At 45.0% G+C, this 24,183-nt stretch overlaps 1 protein-coding gene across 1 annotated transcript in view; it reads left to right on the top strand.

The window, feature by feature from the left end:
- Positions 1 to 24,145: 24,145 nt before the first annotated feature.
- PTCHD1 (patched domain containing 1) overlaps positions 24,146 to 24,183 on the top strand; it is a 30,933-nt gene continuing 30,895 nt past the window's right edge. The window contains exon 1 of the mRNA XM_035333684.1: positions 24,146 to 24,170. The gene's annotated coding sequence lies outside the window, so the exon portion shown is untranslated. The remainder of the gene's footprint in view (positions 24,171 to 24,183) is intronic.

The raw sequence follows: 24,183 nt of genomic DNA, 5'->3' as shown, positions 1-24,183 counted from the left end.
AGGGTATTTTAAATTATATTGTGTTTTCTGAGACATTACATGACTGAGGCAATCTAACCATCTAAGACAAATTTCTCTGATTCGCCTTACTTTTTTCTTCTGGATGAAAGGAATTCATTTTTCTGGCTTCTTATGTATTTCCATACTGAAGCCTGTGGGATATAAGTGGAGGAGTCTTGTTAGATGTTTCCTTGAATGCAGATTAGTAACAAAAGACCGTATCCCTTCACTCTATTTGTTCAAGTTAATATTGCAGTAAAGTAAGAGAATTTTAACCCAAGAAGCACTTCCCATGTCAAGATAGTACGACATTTTGGGGCTACAATTTGAGACTCGTTAGTACCAATCCTCAAACTGGAATTTGTGAAAAAAAAAAAGAATAATGTCAGGATAAAAAGCAATAATTAGACACAACCAATCTTTGCATTAAGGCATATCCATGATATCCCAACCAAATCAGCTTTGTGTTCATTCCACTCCTCAGGGCTTACTTGGCCAACTCTGTTATTGTGCACACTCAGATTATCCCACTGAAATGCTTATTTTTCAGTGAAGCCTGCTAAGGTCCATGGTAACGTTTCCTCGTGTATGATGTCTGAATGCAGCCTCTCTCACACCAGACCACATCACGTACGATGCCTACATGGTGGAGCCACTCCAATGATTGATATCGACAAATCCATCTCATGATTTTTGACAAATACCATTTTTATTACCCACTCCCCCACCCCTCTGACACAGCTGATTGGTGCTTTTAATAACATATTCAGGTTTTCTCCAATCAATCATCAACTAAATTACTCTTTTTATTACTATTATTAAAAGATAGCTCCACCGTGCAGCACTAATTAGGGAGGAGGATCGATTGAAAAGGCAGCATTTCATTGAACAATCAGGATTCCTAGCTTTTGCCAGGTTAAGGCAGGCTTCTGCCATTATTTTTACATAACCTAGCCCTTAGAGATAGAAGCAGCATCCTGCAGAGAACAGAAACGACTTGCTTAGGAATACATCTATAAACCTGACAGGAATCAGCACCCAGAGACTGCTCCAACTCCTGTCTGCAGTCTTTAAAGTTTTCAGCTGAACTATAGTGAAAATGAGTTTCTGCAGTGCTGGATCCTAACCAGAGAAAAGGAGGTACTGCAGGTTTTCAATCAAGAACCCTCAAAAAACAACAACAAAGAATTCCCTCACCTTTATTTGATAAAAGAACTTGTATAAAGCCATCTGTGTGAGAGGGGTAGGAAGTATTTCATTTTTTTCTGGCACCGGGAGTGCAGATGAGAGTTTTCAGTAGGCAGTTTGGCTAACAGGGACTGATTTCCTGTTGTTCCTGGTCCATGCTGGGAATGGCAGCTGGGGAGGAGTCGTTCACTGCAGCTGACCCCACACCTAACCCAGATGAGTGCAAAAAGGATGAGCCAAGGGGTCTGGATTAGATGTGGATACCCAGCACCTTCCCAATCCCTCAGAAAGTGAGACAGCTGAAGCTGAAATCTGGACTTGCAGACAGAGATTGCACAGCAGCAGTAACAGGTTGAAGTAACCCTGGAAAAGAATGCTAAGCACCATTCTGTTTTTACAAAGACTTCTACAGAACAGGTCAGAAACAGGTCCAAGATACAAGATTTTGATCTCAGTTTGTCCTGTCCAATGGGTCAGGACCTAGATGCACCATTAGCTTGAGAAAGCAAAATAAATCCTGGGTCTGGTGGAAAGAATTGATGCATGAAGGAGTGACTTCCCTATGAAATGGCTCCTGCCAAATACAAAGGTGGGTAGAGGAGCTGCACCAGCTACAGAAGCAACTAGCAGGCTCTTCTGAACAGGAGCTAGACTAAAGGAGCAAGAAAAAATAGACCTTTTTGGGGAAATAAGGTGAGTTTACATGAACTTCTTGCATTATTCCATAAGGACCAGTGAGCTGAAAGGGTAGGCAGATTAAACCCATAGCATCCATCAGCTGCACTCAGTCCTACAGCACTCTGAAAAAACATTCAAAGGCCTTCTCCCTTGAGTCAGGGGGTCTTCTCAAAGCAAGGGAAAACCCTGCATACTTCTAGTAGCTTTACTCCATGGTCTAGCTCAGGCATGAACACATTATGACTTGCCATTTGTACAAGAGTACAGCAGGAAATTCTCTCTCTCAGACAGAAAGCAGGTAACTGGGATTGTGTAGAGAACCAGAGACATTCTAAATGCATGGGAAAAGAGTAAGCATAAGGACCAGAAAGTTTTGGCTGAAACTTGCAGGAGGTTGTTTAGAGTCAAAAAGAGAAGGTACGCTGTTCTGTGTGTGTGTCCACTGCTAAAAACAACAGAAGCTCCATTTCCAACAGGCCTTGCATAACAACAGCACAAAACTTAACTATTAATAGAAGTAATTTGTATCTGGTTTGATGGAAAAATACCCCACCACAGAGGATTTCATTGATCTTGAGAAATAGTGTGAAAATTTCATCAGGGTCAAGAAAGAACATCTTTCTGAGCCTCTCCTCATTTCTTCACTTCCATTGGCCCTACCTCCTGTAGGAGCCTTCCTCCCACCTGAAATCAAACCACACCACACTTGGCTGTCGCTGGTACAGGTCACCCAGCCTCAACATCTCTCCCCAAGGCAGGTAGGGCTCCCCAGGGCTGCTCCGGTCTCCTTCCCAAGGAATCTCAGCACATCAGCTCCACCTCTCTGCAAGGCTCTTGAAGGAAGTTTTTTTCTGTAAAACGTTGGCCCCGATAACTGCAAATGAAAGACAAATTCACCAGATAAATGAGCTGGATATTATTTTATTGTAATTTAAACAATCATTTTTGAAGTGTGTAAGATTATATAGAACCTGTAATCAGAGCCAAGAGATGTCACTGAATAATACATGACACGCTATAAATTAAGGAAAGAATGATTATACGTAATAAAAAGAATAAGAAATTTCTTCTTGCAGGAAGGATAGGAACCACATTATTACTGAGCAGAGAGCGATAAAAATCACCACCTTATGAATAAAGCAATGGAAAAAGGAAACACCAGAGAGAGTGGATACAAGCAAGGAAGGCTTGGCCAGGGCTTGGTAAGTAAAGCCTGGGGTTTATAACTCTTCTGCAGGGAGCAGTGCAGTGGTGCTCACAAATAATTTATTCACCAGCAATGTATAAACTATTGATGAAGAAATTTTGTTTTTCAGAGGGTTTTGCTCCCTACACCTTCTTGGCTGATGAAAACGGGCATAATGCTGAGCCGAGTACTGCACAGAAATTGGAGTGTTAGCTGGTGAGGGAGCACCTTCCTCTGTGCTGGTGCTGTTAAACCTGGGCAAGGGACCCTGACACGGCACGTCCAAACCACCTCGCTAGAGCAGGGTGAGCCATCGTGCCTAACGCTATGCTCCCCTGCTCCATGCTGGCAAAGCTACCTCTATCAGCAGACTCAGAATGAGACAAAAGTGCCTTTATGGAAATTCAGGCCTCCACTATCTCCTAGATCAGGCGGTCATACAATAAAATAAACTGTCTATGTTCAACCACTCAAGATACAGCAGTCGATAACTGAGCTATGACCATGCCAGGCACTGTAAGAAGATGAGCACAACAGCCTGGTAACACGAAGCCTCAGGAGTTGCTAACTTGTAAGGAGAGTCACAACTCTTTATCAGCACCTGTCTACAGAGCTTGCACCCCAGAAAAAAAGCAGGAGGGACTCTAACTCATACCCCCTAAGCCATGCTGATGGTTGATCAGTAGGTCATACAGAGCTGAAGCCCTTCTCACTCAGCCCAGAGGAAGGAGATGACAAACATTCCGATATGCCATGCTGAGTGAGGATGGAGCAGCAGCCCAGCTGTGACTCCTGTGTCTGAGCCTCCTTTCCCCTGCAGAATGAAAAACAAAGTGGTGCCAAACTCCAGCCTGAAATGCTGCTGCTAACGTGAATGGCAGGGTCTGATTTGGCAGCATGGAGAGGTGCTTTCTACAAACGTGAATGACTGCTCTGAGTGTGGGGCAGTGGAGAGCCAGAGCTGTCATGTCACTTCATCTGCAGGGCTTAAGAGCATTCACTTGAAACCAGGCAGAATTTAGCTCACACCAAAGACAATCCACAGAGCTTCCAACAGATGTAAAAATAAAGGTGTGCTTTCAGCTTCAGAACAAGCAGACTGCAGAAATCACTCTCACATCGATTTAATTATCCTCTTATATCTCTGCACTCTTATGGCCCTCCCATCCCATAATATGTCAACCGTTCCCAAGTATTTCAGCATAGATACGACACTCTTTCAATTGCTTTCTTTCTTCACAGCCAGCAGGAGAAAAAGCCTGATTAGTTTGCAGCTTGGGATGGGAGTAGGAGGCAAAAGGGCTGCAGTGCTCACTGAAGAAAAGCTAAGTCAGCAGCCTGAGCCTGGCACCGAGCGGGGCTCCCGGCTATTCTCCCTGGGCAGAGAAACAAGTTCTCCAAATCCTAGAAAACACATTCAGCAATAAGCAGAATAAGGGAGATTTTTATTTTATTTTTTTTTTTCAGTGCTGTGTCTTCAGAAGAGGGAAAAATGCCCTGTTAATCAGGAAAGAAATGATGTTACCACAGCTATTTAGCATGCAGGATTGATTTCTAAATGAAATGATACACAGGCTTAACATCGTATCTCGAGTCATTTTGTACAATGCATACATCTCCAAACCTCTCTTCATTATAAAATAGCAGTTCCTGCAAGCTCTAATGCTACCTTCCCTGGTGGTTGCATTTTTCCTTCCTTTTTATCTGTCTATGACGTAACATGTCCAACAGGCTACCCGCAAAGTGCTCTGCTGTTCTCCTCCCCAGTGATGCTGAAGTACTCTAGCTGTCAGCAGAAGAATTGCCTTTTACACCAGCACCTTGCTTCATGCATTCATTGTGGCTCCAGTTTCTGCTGTGCTTCCCCTTGGCACCTGGATGGCTGACTTCGGTTTTTGGGATGCTCTCTGGGCCTCTCGTGTGAGTCTTGAAGCAGCCGCTGCAAAACACTCCTGGTTGGCACAGGGGTAGGGCAAGTAAAGGGTTGTCTCCAGTGATGAAAGCTTCACACAGAGTTTATGGCGTAGTCTACACAGGAATCTTTTCTCACCAAAAATAACCATCTCCTTAGGAAATCTGAGTCAATGAAGGCAATTTCCTATAACCAAGAAGGAATTTCTGGTAAAAGGTTTTTTTTTGCCTACTTCAGGTGTGGACTTGCAACTTTAAACTTTGCAGTCACAGAAATGCAGGAGCTCAGGAAAGTACCTTGTAAATTGTGTTTCTCTCTGAGGTGACTGAAACTTTCATTTAAAAGATAAGAACAAAACCTGGAAATTGTCTTTTCTGACCAGCCTTATTTACAGATTTTTTTTAATCTTCCTGCTTTTTCAGGGTTGGCTTGCAAGCTAAAAATGTTGAGAATGCTTTGCTGAGTAATGCATACTAATGCAACTATTGATTTATTTAACCTTGTTTGAAAGACTCGGTGCCATATATTGTGCCTGAGACCCACCTATTAACCACTCCTTGAAATTTTTCATCTTCTTAAATACCCATAATCGTGATAACCTTCTCCTAAGTTTTCTCCAGTCTCTGTTTGCTAAATATTTTGGATCAAATTCTGTTGATAAAACCAAGAATATTTAACTAGCTACAAACCAACTTTAACAGATGAATCATCCATCTAAATACCATTCTGCACCTAGATGGTCTCTTTCAGCAGGCAGTTCAAAATATTTTATGAGTGTATTGAGTGATTGATAAATTAAGCCTAATAACACCCCTGGGAGGTAGTACAGATAGATAAACAGAAACACAGAAAGGTTAATTGTCCAAGGTCACTTAGCAAGCGATTTGCAGAACCAGGGCAAGCACCTAAGGAGTCCTAACTACACTTCCTGCAATTTGCTCTCTGAAATATGTCAAGCCTGATTTGCAATTGTCTTCATCTTTGTGTAATTATTTACTGCAGTGCAAGACAAGTGTAAAATGGGAGTGAAATCAGTGCCAAATCAAAATAGCACAGGTAGGAAAGGATGAGCAAGGGAGAAGGCAATGCAGAATCCCTTTATTTCTTGTCCATTATGACCAACTTGTCTCTGGTTCATTAACTCCCTTGTTTACCTACCAACTTAAATGATAAATTTAATAGTGCTCTGTTGACAAAAAGGTTGGTTAGTTATCATTTTGCTGATGGATGACTTTGCAACAAATGGAATCATTAGACGCGTACTCTGTGTGTACACCTTTTTCTTCTGCTTTCTCAGCAATGGCATGTAGGTAGAGGTAGAAATCCATTTTTTAGTCACATCTGGTGGCTAAATTCTAGCTCTTAAATTTCATAGAATCACAGAATGGTTTGGGTTGGGAGGGATCTTAAAGCCCATCCAGTTCCAACCCCCCTGCCATGGGCAGGGACACCTCCCACCAGACCAGGTTGCCCAAAGCCCCATCCAGCACTTCCAGGGATGGGGCATCCACAGCTCTTCTGGGAAACCTGTTCCAGTACCTCACCACCCTCATGAATTTAACAAAATTATCTTATAAATAGAAATATATCACATATGTACGTGAATATGAGCTCTCATGTTACGTTGTACATGCCTAACTGGATAGTTGTTTATTAAGATTTGTATTAATTTTTTTGTATAAAATTTGTATAAAATTAAGATTTGTATTAAATCCAACTTAACTTGAACAAATTACAGAAATAGTAAGGTAACATATTAAAATATCACTTAAATGCAAAGTTAGTGACTTAGCAAAATGCTGCTCACAGCATTATCCTTCCCTTTTATCAGATAGCTAACACTTTAGAACATGCTTCATCTCTGTAGCAACTAAAAAATACTCTAAGGTACAGGAGGAGTTAAGAAGCAATGATGACACCCGCTATATTTTGGGTTAATACTCTGTGGAATTGGACCAGAAACTATACGTTGGAAAGATCTTCCAGCAGATAATATCTACCACATAATAAAATACTGGTGGTAGGGTGAGGGGAGGTATCTGATATTGATTTTTCTCTTCACTAACCATTAGAACTTTTAAAAGTATGTCATTTTAGGTGGTCCCAATAAATGTAAATAAGTTATTTTGACAACAAATGCTTATGTTTCAAAGCACTTTGTTTAGATTTCGCTGTAATGGTGCATTTCCCAGGTGTGAGCTGTATAGCTCAATGTTCTTCTTTTGCTTGGGTCAGTTTTCCTGAAGAGCCTCATCTCCCCTATGACAAAACAGCCTTCTCCATTTGCGTCCAACTGGGGCAAAATAGTGACAGTAACATTTTCAATAGACTACAAACTTTAGAAAAACTGTTATTCAGAAAACATTGTTTATGACCATTTTATTATTTCCCTATCAGAATTTATTTTTAAAAACTTTGATAATTTAATGTTTTTTCTTGGCTGGGTAAAAATTAAAGTTAGGGAAAAAAAATAAAGAATTTTCATCAAGCTCTAATTTTATGACTCCCAAGCATGAAATCAAAAAAAAAAAAAAAAAAAAAAAAAAAAAAAAGACAAGCTATTCTTGGTAAGGTACCAAGCTAAGGATTTTTACAAAGATGCTTTGACTAAAGTGTTTTTCATAGCACCGTCCCTCCGAAGAGCTCACAGCAATTTAGCAGTGCTGATGTACCAACTCCCATGGCGCTGACAGACGCTGCTGTTTGTGAGCAGGTATGGAAGCTGAGTCACAAAAAATGAAGTCTCTCACAGGAGGCCAAAGCTGTCTAGGTGTTGGCTGTGCAACTGGACGGGCAGGCATCTCCCCCGTGCTGCGGATGCCCGGTTCAGACTCCTCAGCTGTGCCTTCAGTAACGTGGGTCCTTGCCATCTGTGTGACATGGACTTTTTCTGCAGCCCCCACTATCACTGCTTTGCCAGCACCACCAACTTAACCAACCCTAATTTCTCTAAATAGAGGAAGCCTGACTACCATTTTGAAAAGGTTCTTGGCTGAGGATTAATGGTGCTTACTCAAAAGTCACCTTCAGGCGCTGACCCACCTCAGGACATCTGCTTGTGTCCCTGCACCTGGTGCCCCTTGCCAAGCTCTCGTGTTCTGCTCCACACACTTCTTTACATTCAGTTCACTCCCAGAGCATCTCCCTTGCCTCGCTCCAGTTCCCAAGCAAGTTGTCTGGAGAGCGGGTGGCAGGGTAAAGACAAGGAGGAGGACGGCTGCAATTAAATGGACCCTGTGATATGTACATACTATGGTGGGAAATGGTGTCAGCCCTGCTTTGCCACCTCCCTTTCTCTGCTCCCTCGCATCTATTTGCCTGCTTATGATCTTTATTTCCCTCACAGAGATTAGACAACACTTTAACAGGGCCAGAAGAGGGACCCTACCTGGCAGACATGCACGGCACAGTGGCCTGCAGCCCTCAGAAGCTCCCTGCCACTGTGCCCTTTGGCTGCCTCTTCCCAGCCTCAGGCAGTGCCTGCTCATACCCTGATCTCCTGTGCAGGGGCTGCCCCTTTGCTCCTGTACATCAGGTGCCCTCTCAGCTTGGGAGCGTGTGGGAAAATGCAAAATAAAGAGGAGGCGAGACCTTCAGCTTGGCCAAGATAGTATTGCTATGACAGAAGCTTGCAAGCCTCAAATGTTATTTTAAATGTTTAACCTTTTAAACTGGCATCAGCACTGCACCACAATTAGGTTTTAATCTATCTCTGCATAAATCTGTGCGTCTTTCTCCCAGGTGTTATATTTGCTATAGAAAATGTCTTATGATCCCCTGCCACCACAGCATTACACAGCCGAAATATGCTCCAGGACGTCCCCACCTAACATCATAAAATACCAGCTTGTCAAGCCATTTTCATCTTGCCATCAGCTGTGTGCGTACGCAAGCTGAGGAGTACACACGCCTCTTCTGAGGTGACACCGGTTTGCATAAGTCGCCATTAGGCAATGATCACAGTGAATAATGAGCAGAGTTCGCAGCACAGCACATTAATCGCAGGGGAGGTGAGAGTGACCAGGCAGAAGGGTCAAGAAACCTCGGCTGGTGCTGGCAGCAAAAAAAAAAAAAAAAAAAAAAAAAAAAAAAAAAAAACAGATGAGGAGTATGATGAACTAAAAAAATATGAGCGATGACCCTACAGTTGGTTGTTTGAAGCGATGTTCATACAGAGAACCTCTGCTGGAAATGTGTTTGGAGCATGCAAGGGAAGGGGGAGATGGAGTGCCATGGCAGCATGAAGGCTCCCAAGACTTTCCAAAGGCAGCTAGAAGTGTTGAGAATGAGAATAGCAGAAATAAACATGGAGCAAAACCATGGTTCTTCCCTCCTTACTGAAAATAAAATTAAAATTTTGTAAAGCAAGGCACAAGGCAGGAATCCTCCTCAAGGCTTCCTAGCAGGGTGGCAGGAGCTCCTCTTCTCCTGCTCAGTTCAGCAAAGCCATGCAGGAAAGGGAGGTGATAATCCCCTGGCGACATTTCACTTAACACTTCTCTGGTAGGCAATAATTTCTGTGTGCCACAGGAACCAGCATAATGGAAGCAGGCTCTGTCTCCGAGAAGTGTGTTAATGTATTTGCAGCATATGAAGGCCATTATTATGAGCTTAATCCAAGTTTTGATGAAAGCACTGTAAAGCTCTTACACAGCCTTTGCTACATTAGACACTTTTACTTTGGAGCTGGTGTTGTTTGGCAAGCTAAACGCTGCAAGACTCCAAATAAGAGGAAGCCCAAGCCTGACCCAGGCACTCAATGTGCAGAAGAGCTTACACATGCTGCAGGTGACCACATCCTCCCTCACCTTCATGCCAGGTGGAAACGTCAGCTGTGTCTTGAGCAAATACACAAATGTAAGCACATGAACTCAAACCCTAAAGCAACAAATGCTCACACTGGGGCCTCCCTAAATGAGGGAAGTATGAAGGGTTTCAGTTGTTAATTCACAACAGTGGGCTTGGAGCAGAAAAGCTGGGGAATAGTGCCCCATCACCTCCTTTGAGCACATTCTTCCCTCTGCAGTTACACCTGGGCGTTTTATGTGCTCATTCACCTTGTAGGCATAGGTTTGCTTGTGCTTCTTTGTACAGTTTACACTAAGTTTTCTTGCAAGTTGGTTTCTCTTCACATCAATAAAAGTAGTGTTTACTGCAGCCCAACATGCTAACATATTCTTACACATTTTTGAGGGCTGCTGTGGACTAAGATGTGCATCATATAAAGAGAGAAAAGAAGAAAGAGTGGGAAAAATGAGTTAACTGGAGCTAAAAGAGCCACAATATCTATAAGAAACTGTATCTGTAAATGCTGGCCTTTGCTATTTTTAGCTATCATTAGAGAAACAACAGCAATGATGGATACCACCTTTGTACCTCAACTCCTTCCTGGCAGCTGCATCCCTTGTCCTTGTGGCTTTACCACAGCAGATTCACCCGCGCAGACTACCCAGTAAGGTGGCTGCAGCGCTGCGGCTCGTTTTGCCACGTGTTGCTGTACCAAAGCTAATTGGCCCCACTGAGACTCAGGCTTCATCAGCTTGAGTGCATGTTTGTGAACCTGGTCTTTCCACTGGGGGGACACCAGCTTGGCCAGCACAGGGCCGCGGGTCCTGGCACCAGGCACCTGCACGTAGGGGTGCTGCGTGTCCTGGGTCTGCTCCTGAGGCAGTGCACCGCCCCAGTTGCCCTAGTGAAGTGGCCAGGTGGGGAAAGTGGGGGCATGATTTACTCTGCTACCCACTTCTTCCCTGCTGCTCTCTACCTGCAAGCACAGGAGAGGGCATCCACCAGCTCAGCAATGTTCTACCCTATAGCTGCTACTCACCATATACACCCCAACTACAGTAGCTGTGCTAGCTCCAGTTTGAGTCTAAGCAGAGGCTTACACACCACAGCTACTGTGTGTCACTGTGTATTAGGATTTAAGATACTTCCTGACGGGCTGTGCTTTGAGACACCTTGCATGGAGCCTGTCTCCAAACACGGCTGCTCACCAAGGCTGCTCACCAAGCTTGCTTCATTGCTCATAGGCCTTTTCTGGAGCAAATGTGAAAGTGACTGCACAGTGTGCATGCACATGGAGATCATCTTGGACAGTGGCCAGAGGATCCTACTTGGCCTACAAAGGGGAAAAAGAAAATAATACCAATAAGCTGAGGAGAAGAAACTGAGGGAGACAAATGGGTCAGGACCACACAGAAGCCGTGGGCCAGATGGAGGAATTAAGGCTGTCCTGAGTCCTTGCTTAGCTCTTCTCTAAAAAGCCCTAGCTTCCTGCTATATGCAGCACTTTGGTAATTACTAAAAATATGAAATCATGCTGTGCGTCATCTTTAATACAAATAGTTCTTTATACTCTTAACAGGACATGGTTCACATATGGTTCCCAGAGCATTGGAACGGGTTCCCTAAGCTTTTTGGTTGCGTTTCATGAGGTCACTTTGCCTGCTGAGGACTCCTGAAGACTGCTGCCCTTCTGTACTGAAAAAACTATGCAGTTCAGGACTCTCCCCAGCACCTGAAGCCTACGGGTCTGCTCGTGGTCTGCCTTCTCCAGCCATCCCTGGTTTCGAGTGAGCACATCTCTGCGGTTGTCTCTAATAGGCACACACTGTCTCTATGGCAATGAGAGACGGGAAGCGCCTGAGAAAGATGCTGCAGAAAACACTGTGTCTGGCACCAGGAGGAGACAGCAGAATGTGCAGAAGCCTGGAGGGAAATGTTCCCTGCAGGCTTAAGAAAGTGGTGTGGCCATAGGATGACATAAGTGACCCAGAGGATAAGCAATATGTTTCTGTTTTCTTCAAGTCAAGCTTTTCTTACAACGAATGTTTTCATTACCTTTTACTCATAATGGATTAATTTTAAAATATGCAGTACTATAAAAAGTGTTTATTACATTATCACTCAGTTTTATCTTCATCAGTCTCCAGTAAAGTAGGAAATGCATCCTTTCCAGCTCTCTAGTGCAGAATTGCACAGTGTGTTATGTACTTTGTTGTAGTGCAGGAAGGGGTGTTATGAAATAACAAGTACTGCATAAGAGTACTTTCAGGTGCTCTCTGTATTTGTGTCAGGCTTCTCCCACTCTAGAAGAACTGCAATTAGAAGTCATAGCATTAGCATAAAAACATATTTACCTAAAAACGTACCTACTTTTCTGTTTTATGACAGATGATTCAGAACAGGAAAACAAAGAATGTAAAACCTTCCGATTCACTCTTCATTGTTTGTTTCCATTTTAACACCTCATTCAGACAAGAACAATGAAATGGCCTTGTCAGGCTCAGCCTCTGTTTATGACTACCCATCAGTTCTCAGGTACTAGTACAATCCTGCCTCATACACGGGAACAAGTATGTTTAAAAATGTACATTTTAATTTGGGGGGATTTATTGTCTCTCTAAAGAAAGTGCAATAAAAGTCTCCAAGCTTATGCTTCTGCTATAGGCTAAACTACTCATTGTGATCAAGACAATACGACAAGGATTATTAGACATATTGTTACAATTCATATTCACAAATTAATTTTAATCCTGTATGTACCTATTTAAGTCCCTAAAAAGAAGCTATCTACAAAAGCCATTGTGGTTCACCTCTACAATTTCAGGGGGCAGACAAAGCAACAGTACACATTTTTACCTGCACCACATGAAGTGGGAAGTAATGCAGCATGTATTTGCAAGCTTATTCACCTGTGCTGTATTCCCACTGTATGCTGTTTCACAGCCACCTATTCCCTACAAATGGGGAAGAGTAAGGGGGAAAGTGGAACGGATGAAATACTGTGAAGAGAAAGAAGTATATAATCATGAAGTCACTGGAGAAATCAATTTATAGGTAATATATTCAAGTTCCATATGTGTGTATAAACAAAAGATCAGGACTTAGATATAAATCTGCATATGGTACACGGAACTTTTTCTGGAACGACTCCCCGAGAACATATACTGCTGCCCTACTGCTGAGGTTTTCAAAACCCACATCTTTTTCCAAAAGGGAAAATGTCTGCACCTAACACATTCTAACTTTGTGTGGGTGTTTAACTGACTTGGTTACCAAAGAAACTAGTTCATTTTCTACACCAGTTAAAACTAATATTGCTATTAGAATAAATAATTTGAAGGAGAGGAAAGGAGCTAAAATAAAAAAATAAAAAATAAAAAACCACCATGACTGCACTGCAGATTTGTAACAACCAATTAATGGTCAGAGAGAGAAATGCCATAGCCCCTGTCACAAAATTTTCAGTCTCCCTACGCCGACCAAACAAGCCTTTGCTCTTGATGCAAAAATTTCGAAACCAAGCCTACACGGCTGTGTTCACGCACCACTGCACTGCCTACATGACGTGTTTTCTGCATAAGTGAAGGAAAGTTGCAGACATCTTGTACTGTTGCCAAGACACTCTGACACTTGCTCAGAGACACCCGTCTGCTGCTGCTGCTGCTGCTGCTGCTGTTCAGAAATGCTTCGACTTCTGCACTTCAGTGCTGCACCACAGCCATCCCCGGCTGCTTCAGCCTTCTGCCCTGCTTTTCCGTGGCTTCGGATTTGCCCTCCTGCTCGGCAACTGCATCCGCCTGTGCACCTGCGAGGTGGGGGGGGGGGGGGGGGGAAATACATAAATAAATAAACCCAGCCTGGCCATTTCTCTTGGGCAAAAATACTTTGTATGTGATACGCTGGCTGGGTAACACCACGCGCTTGAGGCAGCCTAACTCAGGAACACCAGCCGCTTTTCCAACTCGGGAGCCGAAGTGTCCGACCCGCGGCTTTTCACCCTTCTCCCACCATGACACCAGAGACACCGTGCTGTCTGGCCACCCTCAGCGGGCACACAGCACCTCCCCGCACCTCAGGGAAGCCGCCCGGGAAAGCGAGGGGGACCCCCGGCTGGGACGGGCCCGGCCGGGGACGCCACCCAGCCCCTTGGCCACGAAATGGCGGCGCGGCCCCGCAGCAGGGCCGAGGCGCTGAGGGCACAGCGGGGGCCCGGCCCCGGCCCCTCACGGCCCCGGCCCCGGAGCGCTGCGCAACACCGCCGCCCCGTGGCCGCCGCCGCCCGGCCGCCCCCGCGGGCCCGGTGCTGCCCGCGGCTTCCTTTCCTCCCCCGAGAGCCTTGTATTTTGTTTCATCTGGGGCTTGTCGTCTTTATCTCCCCGCAGAAAGGGAAATGCGCGGCCCTCCTGCGTGGCTCTGGGCGGTGGGGGCAGTGGTGGTGTGAGCCACAGGGTGGTCTGCGGGGGCAGGGAGCAGAGGGAAACTGAGGCCAGAATAACGGAGAACGAGGAAGGGGTGAGCATTCAGGATTTGATACGAGAGCATCAGGACAAAATCGGGATGCAGTAACGTTTTTTGTGTCGGTGTTGGACTTCGACGGCTGCCTAGAGCCATGCGAAAGTGGGGATGCTTAACTTGCCGCCACTCAGGAGGTGGCTGGAGTCGTTGCTCCTGCGCCAGTGATTTTCTCTGCGGGTTTTTTTCCAGGAACTTAAGGTGAGGGAAATCCACAACATTGCAGTCAGTGTAAATGGCAGGCCCTGTTTTCTTTACAAGAACTAATCGACTTTTTTTTTCCAGGTAATCCTCTGTGTTTACAGCCTTCGGCTGCTGATGCATTGACGGGCTGGTGGCATCCCCAATGACTGCTAAAAGCAGCAGAGCTTCAGCAGTGGTAAATGAGAAGAAATGATGAAGCTTTACCATGAGACAGTGAAGCTTAGCAATCTCTCTTGACCCCAAATTCCACCTTGCTGAAGGCTTCCCTTTCTAATTACCTTTTTCCTCACATCTGTAAGCTTGACTGTGCCAAACCCCGGCTACTCTTCGCATCCTGCCCCCGTTCTTCCCCCCTCAGGCTGCAGCCGATTTCACCTTTGTCCAGGCCATTCTGAGCCTCCTGGACCTCTGACTACAGATCAGCGACCCAGGGATTAGCATTACTTATCTTCATTTTCTCTTTCACTTAGAGGCTCTCCCTGCCCTGACAAGATGACAGCTAACAAATTTCAAGAGCCAAGGCTGAGTTCACTCACTCTACTTCAGCTCTTCCACAGTCAAGCACTTTCCTCTTGTATTTTCACCCAGACAAAATCGTGCTTCCCAGCTCTCAAGTGTCAAAGTCCCCAGGCAGTCAGACATAGCAGGAAAAGGCAAGGACAAAATCTAATTTGCAAGAGGATAGACAGCTACGTAACTCACAAATCCCTCCTCTTCTTTTCCTGATAGTTTCTGCTTTGCTCAGTCACAGCTTCCTTCCATCATCTATAGCAAATGACACGGTCTATCCTCCAGGGAACAGACTCATTCCACAAGCAACTCTATTTCCGTGATTTCCACTGATCCTGGACACCTGATATGGAAGGGGTCAATCCTAAAAAAAAAAGCAAATGTGTAACCATGCAAGTACAATGTGTGTGCACACTGAGGCCAAATTAAGGTCGTATCGGCATCTCCAATTAGGTGTTTCTGAATGCTTCAGTGCTTGACTCTGCAACCTGAGTGTTTTTAAACATACATCTGTATATAAATACTGGAAGAGGGTGGTGTTAAAGCAGATGGCTTCCCATCCCCCATGTGAATACCCATGTACAGTATGGTCTCAGAGGGACCACTGGCAGATCTGAACTCCTAATATACAGACTTTGCTAGCTAAGAGGGAAACTCCAAGGGAGGATGAAGCACTCCCTTTGCTGTGATTGTTGCTACTCCTCTCTGGCAGCAGAGGAGACCCAGGAATACAAGGCAAGGAGGGGGAGTAAGGTTTGTTGGTGGTTACAGACACATCTCTCCATTCATTTTCTAGTCCTGTAAGCAAGGTGCTCCCCAAGCCTGGGATTCACTCTCTTACTGATACATCCCACCTGCTGGTCCCAGTTCCCCTCTGTACCATTATTCCCCATCAGCTTCCTGAGATTTCTGTATTTCCATGCACCCCTGTTCCTCTCCATTCAAGTCAGACTAATCCACCTTCCATGTTATCGTCAGAGGATGCATAAAAATATGTGTAGGAAAACAATCTCCCTGAACTTAGCAGAATTGCCAGGGACCAGAGCAGCCCCTGGCTTCCAAAAAAAGCAATTGCAAAGCCCCAGACTGAGCATGCTAAATGCAGCATGGTTTTAGCAGCCATCTCCTAGGAACCATCTGCTAAGCATGTGCAAATAGTGACTTTTGAGATTATTATGATTTAGTGAATTTGGAAGAACTTTACAGGAACAGCAAAAGAAGGCTCTAAGTACTACGGTGACATAAATATTACAGAATAATGAAATACTGTTTTTAGTATTAGGAATAACATTCATCTCCCATGAACCAAAATGTATGCTTGCAGCAGCCTTGGAAAAAAAAAAATAATAATAATAATAATCCTAATAATTTCCTCAAAACTTATAGTAAATTTCATTGAAATATAAAGCAGTCTTTCCTCATATGATATTCCCATGCAGTCAAAATAAAGTGTGTGCTTTCAGGTGCAAAGCCAAACTCAATTAGTATTATACACAAACCAGAACATACCCTGAATTCTGATCAGAGGCAAGCTGATGATTCATACTGCCATGGTCTGCACGTTCGTATTTGCTAGGAAAGCCAGTGTACGGATTGATAAAGGGTTTTGATCTAAAAATAGGCATATGTGCCATTTTAAACATTTGCCTTAGAAAATTACATTTTGACACTGTGTTTTAATTGTGTCATCTAATGCTGATGGGCACTTAACTGGGTAGACCACCAACTCCTTGATTAAAATGTGAAATAGCACATTACATTCACAGTAATAATATAATTTCGTATTCATGGGTGGAAAGTGCTGTTTGTAATGCTGCTTTCATAGAAAGCACAACCAAAAACCCAGTAAAGATCAAATGTATGTCGTACAGTCAGAGAACTCCCTGCTTCTGTTTTTATCTCAGGAACATCAGGAACAATCAGAAAATCAAGCCACTCCTATGAAAGCATGTAAGAGAAATAGGAAGCTGTTTCCTTTACTTTGCATACCCGCCTGCTTAAATGTCTAAGGCTTCTGCACTGAAAATGCGCTCCGTAACAATAACTGTTCTCCATCAAATGCTCTGTGCATTTCACCTGTTCACAAGATGTACACCTTTGACTTACTGCAGTGTGTTTCTTTCAGTACTGTGCATTCCTTGTTTTGTCAGGGGAGCTCTTTATTGCTTAAAAAGAAAGCCAGACAGGCTGTTGTCTTACCCTAACACAGTGCCCAGAAATCTTCGGCTACTGCCCTGCATGCTGTCCACACGGCAACATGGAGTAAGCAAGTAATGACATTTTTAAGCACTGTTTAAGGGCTGTGATACATTTTTAGAGATCACATTTAATATAGGGGCTGTGTGAATGGCATTGCCCTGCTTTAAAACAATGAGGCTATTTTGTTTTGCTTGTTTGCTTTGCTCCTTAAAAATCCTAATTGCTTTTCCTCTACGTTCTCCTGACTGTAGGCAGTCCCTGACTTCATTCACAAGCACTTAGAGCAGTGCAAGAGAATGACATGTTTGTGACCGACGGAAAGGACAGTAGCAGCTCAAGGCACATCAGAGAAACAGCATGGAGGCACATCCAAACTCTTATAACCATGTACCTGGTACAACCTGGTGTATGTTGAGAAAGGAGAGCTGGGGCAGGGCTCTGACAGCTGTCATAAGGGATCCATATTTTCATGGGAATCTGGTAATGGACTGAGGACAGAGTAATTAAAACTCACTTATTTATTTTCATTGTATTACTTGGCTCATTTTAGCACTTAATAACAATTGATAAAGCATAACAAAGGGAACATTAAGAATGATTTTATGAATAAGGGTTCTCTGGTCTGAATATAACTCAACATTGCTGTATCACGTTGTATTGCCTGGATTACTCTTAAATCACTGATTACGCTCACTCCACTCCTTGTGAGAGGCAGCTTTTCTCATCCTGATTTGAAATAAACCAAGGCATGGTGAGATTGACAATGAGAAGTGGTAGAACATGATTCCTGGAGTTTTCAGACCTTGGTTCATACTTCCACCAATAGTTGCTGCTGCTCCTGTAAATAATGCAAAAAACTCTGTGATAGTCTAAAACCTCGTCAACCTGATACCAGTTCACACACACACTCTGAAAGGCCGGGGAAAAATATAAGAGATTTTTTTAAATGTCCTTTACTGAAGGTCTCTTACTTTAGAGCCAACTACACTGTCAATATGACTCAATATGCAATCTAAATGCAGGTGGAAGAACGTGACAGAGCAGTATGAAGAAAATTCTGAGTCAGAGTGTGCTGTCCCAAAGCTGTACATCTGTAATTTATATTTAGATAATTCTCTTTACTAACAGCTTTAGAGACACAAAGCCTAGCCAAAGGCTATAAAGGGGATAGAAGTCAGAATGCGAAGCAGTAAGGGGTGGAGAAATAGGGTGACCAGCCCTGCCTTTACAGCTTGGCTGCCATGCCAGGGACTACCAACAAGCCCATGTTTTCTGTTCCCGTAGATGAGCCACAGAGCTGTTCTCCATCTTGGTAATAAGTGTTTCTGCATCCACAAATGACAGACTATTTTTCTTACATTATACTTCATCAAAGGTGTGAGACATCTAACCCACTCTTCAGCTATATCCTAGAGTCACAGAAAATAGTGCTAGCTGACAGACACATCACAAGGACACCCAGTCCATTCTTCTACCCCACGGTGGGATTAGCAATGCTTATGTCGCACCTTACAACTTTATCCAGCTTGCCTTTAAAATCCTGCAATGGAAAAGTCTACACCCTTCTTAGGTGACCCTAGTACTCTGCATTGCTATTAGAAAGACATTGTTGTCAGAAAGCTTGGCCAGTGTATGACTTAAATGTCCCTTGCTTTCACTTAAGCCTGTAAATATATATACATATGTAAATATATATACATATATACAAGTAAACAAGCACCTACATGTATGCCACATATACATGTATATGTGTGTATACATGTGTGTATATGTATACATTTATTCCTGAATTTGAAATCAAATGCAATCCCACTTCAATAGCTCCGTGTGTTTTCTTTTGCTTTCACTTGCAACCTACTTGTTTTGCCCAGTTTTATGTGAAGACACATAAACAGAAAAAAAAAAAACATTCACACTACTCTAGGAGATACACTCTGCCAAAACCGCAGTGTCTACAGACATATTTACTAAACTCCTAGCTAATGTTTTGTTTTATACTGAAACTTCTCTCTTAAAGCAGTGCTTTTACTGTTAAAGCAAAGAAGCCATAATTTTGCACACTTAACTGTGATGATTAAATTTTAAATTCCTACTTTCCTGGAAATTTTATCCATAAATGATACTTCTTTCTTTTTTTTATGTCAGTCCCTTGAATCCTGAATAATATAATTGGTTTTCTAGTATTATCAGGGTTATTTTAATATGAACTTTCTATTTTATATGCAGGATAGTACATAAACATCTGTGCTCCTTCATTGTTTCACGGACTTTTATCCTAACAAATACCTTGTTTAAGTCTGCCCTGTACTTCCTTGGACAAATTTATGTTCTTGACAAAATAGGTGTGTTTCCTATTTTTAGGAAACTGCGTCATCCAGTTATCTGATACAACCGTGTTCAATTAACATCAACCAGGCTGGGACACTAGGCAGATTTATTGTGCTGTCTTGCCTGCTTGTTTTGTTTCTTAAAATGTAGTATGAAAGCTGTAAATTGACTCGTCTGCTTATATTAGCTCTTACATTGCAGTACATCAGGACCATTTAGACTGCATTTCAAAATAAGAACTTAATCCACCTTACTGCAGTGAAGGACTTTTTTCCGGGCCATTATTGTTCACAGCGAAGCAAAGACCCTTCCTTAAGGCCAGAGGCAACGCTGAGAGAGGCGTCAGCAGTCACTGTTTTAAAATAAGCAGGTGAGAGGCCACGATTAACAATCCGGTCATTCACGAAAATCAGAGAGCCTGGCCAAAAATATAGCCAGAGAATGACAGTCCAAAGGCTTCAGCTTAAGAAGGGAGTCTAGATCTAACAGAATATGGGAGAATCCTAACAAAAGCAGAGCTGTGTTTCTGTGCAGCCTGCGCCAACGTGCGAGGGAACAGAATCATCCTTCCCCACCACTGAGTTTTCATACACGCAAAGGAAAAGCACAGGCTCCTTGTGACATTCCCGTTTGTGCTTTTCAGCCCGTTCATGCTAATGGTACAACCGGGAATCTCCAACTTTTGCGTCATTGCTGCCAGCAGCAGGCTAATGGAGCATCTCAGAGACAGACCACAGAGCTGCAGTTCCAGCCACACAGGGCACTTCCCTCTTTTATTACACTCTATAAAAGATAAGTCACACGCGCTTTCTCTTAGCAGTCTTCATGAATCAGCAAAGAGCTGCCAAAGACTGACCATCAGGGCACTCGGGAAAGAATCAGGTGCCAGCTGTCAAAGTATTTTGGTGATTTACATTCTTTTTATATGTCTCCGTGTCTGGTAGGAGGAACAGGCCAGCAAAGAGCATATACCTATTTGCATTCCACAGGACAGGCTGCGAAAAGGAAATTTTATCATGCAGCACCAGGAGGGAGGATCTCTTTCCTGTTAGCTGATGCGAAAAGATCCCCCAGTTCCTGTGACTGCTCCCAAGATCTGCATTAGCAGGCCCAATTAGCACAGGTACGCCCTGTCACGGGCGGCAGAACGCCAGGGCACTGGGGAGTGCAATGCAAAGTGCACACACAGCCGTAGCTGTGCTTCATCTTCACCTCTCTTTTCCCTTCCGTTTGGTGAACGCTAGGGGCTCGCGGATGCGAAAGGAGGAATTTCAGCAGGGCTGATGTTGCCAGTAGCCTGTTTCAGGAGGCATGAGATCAGCCATCTTGAATCCTGGCAATGGAATCCGTGGGTGCGGGGGGCAAAATGCGTGGCCATCCCTTGGCTTTGTTGTTTGTACATTAGGTTAACAAGGCAGCCGTTGTCCAGACAGCCCCATTGAACTTGTTCCGAGGGGGAACACACATGCCAAAAATTCTGATGTGATCATTTCGTCTTTCTCTGGTTGCTGAGTTAAAAAATCACCTTGGTTTTGAGGTTCTCAGACTGTGAAGTTCAGTAGCAGATCAGGAACGGAGCACAGGTCTCTTGTCTCCCAGTCCAGGGCTCTCCCTTGCTGCCTGCTTGCAGCTGTAGGCAAGTCATGGTACAGGTTGATGTGATTAAATGTAAACTATTAATTGCCCTAAGACCAATTTACAATTTCCTATGGTAGCTTCTGTAATGCCCTTTTTGATATAGGCAGATTGCCATCTTTGCAGTAGAAGTGCAGCATTTATTAGTGAAAAGATTGATTCTTTTGGATAATCCTCCTACTGCCACGGAACCCAGCATGGATATAAGGAGGAGAGCTTCTGCTCCGCTCTTCTGTTCACTGCAAACTCAAGCTACCAGTTCTGAGGTTCTCTCACCAATCAGCAATGGGAGATTAACTTTATCATTAACCTTGTCTGTGCCCTCACCAATTTAATTGGCATTGGCCCAGGTCCCAGGCCTAAGGCCAAGCAATACAGAGCAGAGCACGGCTGGGTAATGCAATGACAACTACTGCTTTCCCCAGCCACCTTGGGCTGGCCACATGTCGCTTTGATCCCTCGGCACAAAGCAGAACAGCTTTGCACGTCACCAGACAGGCTTTCAGCAGGTACAAATGAACTTAACACAGAGAACTTCAGTGAAAAATGTTTTGCATCCCTTAAGAATCTGGCCATAATTATTAAGCTCTCCTTGGAAGTCTTTTTATAGTTCCTTTCCAAAACCAAAAAAAGTCTTTGCTACCCATCTCCTCACTGTGGGTAACCTCATTCTCTCCAAACTCCAGCTGGAACCTGCATAACACGTTGCTCAGCGCTCTCTTGAAAAAATCATTCCCCGTTCACAGCACTAAATCCCATGCAGACGCTCCTAAAATATCTTCTCCAGTTCCTCATGCCTAACTAAACAACACAAAATCCTGATTTTCTGCATACCTCCCACAGCCATCCCAGATGCTCCTGCCACCTTTCCTTTCCCCTAGGCCCTCTTCACTCGTCTGAAGTCACTCACCAGAAACCCTCCCCCTCCACTGCTTCTCAGCTTTTGCTTTCACAGGACCCCTTTTGGGGAGGTAGGAGGAAGGGGTTATTTCAAAGAAACCTTGCCAACTTCTTCCTCTTGCGTTAGTTTTAAAAATTTGCTATTGTGACAAGATTGGAGCAGATGTCTAGAGAGATGCTTGTTCCTGGCTGTTCAAAGCATCCTTCTGGTGCTTGCAGAGACCTAAAGTCCTGCAGCCTGTGCTGTGGGGTGCCCACCCAAGCCTTTCAGCCCCAGCAGTGAGAGCTTGGCCTCGTGCTAAGCCAGTGGGACCCGTCTGGCCTTCTCCTTTCCTGACAGCTCCCAGGCGTGGGTCAAGGCTGTCTCTGCACAGGTCTGAGCGATAACAGTGCATCACAGAGGAAAGGTCTGCTCCTGAGAGCAGACTTGAAACCTGCACAGATGCCGTCCCTCTGAGTCATGTCTTCCCCATCTCCCTTTTACACTCTGTCCCCAAAAGTAGCTGCCCTGAGGCGTTCACTTTGAAAGGACATAATCATGTTGTCCTCCCCCTCATTATCCCTCTTCCCAGTATCTGCACCTCATCCTATGGCCATCTCTTCCCATCGTTCTCGCCTTAATTCACTTTGGAAACACTCCGGAGCAATGAGACATCGTTATCTGTTTTGCAAAGCGCCATTCAAGGCTGTAGCAGAGTAGCACACAAACGTGATAGGAATCCTGTCCTCCCTTCCATTTCCTCCACAAGACATGCGGAGCTGGGTGTTGTTGCTCAGCAGGTGAACGTGCGCTGCCCTGCAGGCTGCTGCCAGGAGCTCCAGTTACTGGGGATTTCCCCTACAACCGAGGGTGGCACTTTACTCAGCCAGGCTTTGCTCCTCATGGAGTAGCACCCAAGCCCCAGCTGCTCCTCTCCTTGCAGCTCCCCCACCGTAACGTGCTGAGAACTGGGCCCCATGTCAGGTCCTCATACCCGTTTCACTGAGGTACGCTGCAAGACTTGTGAATCTGCCACTGGCTGGTTACTGAAATAATTAATAGTCGCCTTCATTTTTAATAATGATAAAATAAAAATCGCTTAATGGAGCCTAAAAAAAAAAAAAAAAAAAAAAAAAAAAAAAAAAAAAAAAAAAAAAGCACAAATGACACTGCCAGTAGCGATGACAAAAGCTCTTTGCTGATGACAAAAGACACCAGGCACATCCCGATGCTTCACCCTAGCAGTACCACAAGCCAACCTCTGCATGATCTGCCTACAGCTCTGCCGGGAGACGAGACCTGGGCTCCATGTCCTGATCTGCCGCTGAACTTTGCGGAGACTTGAGACGAACCATCTCCTTCATCTGTGCTTCAGCTGCTGTTTCCATCTTTGATGTTTTCCTCTGACTTTATTCAAATGAAATGTTTTCCTTCGATTGATCTGGGGCTGGTGTGGCGGGGAGCAGAGCCAAGCAGGCGCGTGCCCGCACGACACACACCCGCATCCCTGGACTCGGCAGGCAAGCAGCAGCCAGGCTGGCCCTGCAGGCAGCCTCGAGTGCGTGCTGGCCTTGGACACGGCGAGCCAGAAGCACTGGGGGAAGCGGGGACATGGCTGGCCGTAACTCGGCACTGCTCCACCGAGCGTTAGAGGCACTGACACACGGGCAGAGTTTAGCATTCAGGCTGTGTGACCCAGCTGCGAGCGAGGAGACGGGAACGATGTCAAGGAGGCGAAGCGCCCATGACCAAACATTAGCTCGGGTCAGATGCCACCGAAACGCGAAGGGCTGTCGGTCCGTGGGCTACGCCGGCCTGTGGGCAGCCCAAGCGGGGAGCCGCTGCCGCTTCGGGCAGCAACAGGTGCACGGCTGCCGGGCTGAAAAACTTCCCTTCAGCCGCTTTGTGGAACCCCCGGCCTGCCCCGGCTGGGCTCCGAACAAACCCAGGGGCCGGCGGCAGGAGCGGGGCCCGGCCTCCAGGGGCAGCCGTGCCCTCCGCAGCCCGGCGGCCGCGAGCCGGACAGGGGCAGCCCCCCGGCCGCCCCCCGGCCTCCCCCACGGGCATGTGCGGCGCCTCCCGCGGAGCCGTCCCGCACACCCCCAAGCCCGGCTCCCCCCGGGGACCCGGCGCGGCCGTCGGGCTGCCCCCGCCGCGGGGATG

The sequence above is a fragment of the Oxyura jamaicensis genome, chromosome 1, assembly GCF_011077185.1.
Source record: "Oxyura jamaicensis isolate SHBP4307 breed ruddy duck chromosome 1, BPBGC_Ojam_1.0, whole genome shotgun sequence".
Lineage (NCBI taxonomy): Eukaryota > Metazoa > Chordata > Aves > Anseriformes > Anatidae > Oxyura > Oxyura jamaicensis.
Note: the sequence above shows the minus strand (reverse complement) of the source record. Positions and strands in the feature narration are given on the sequence as shown.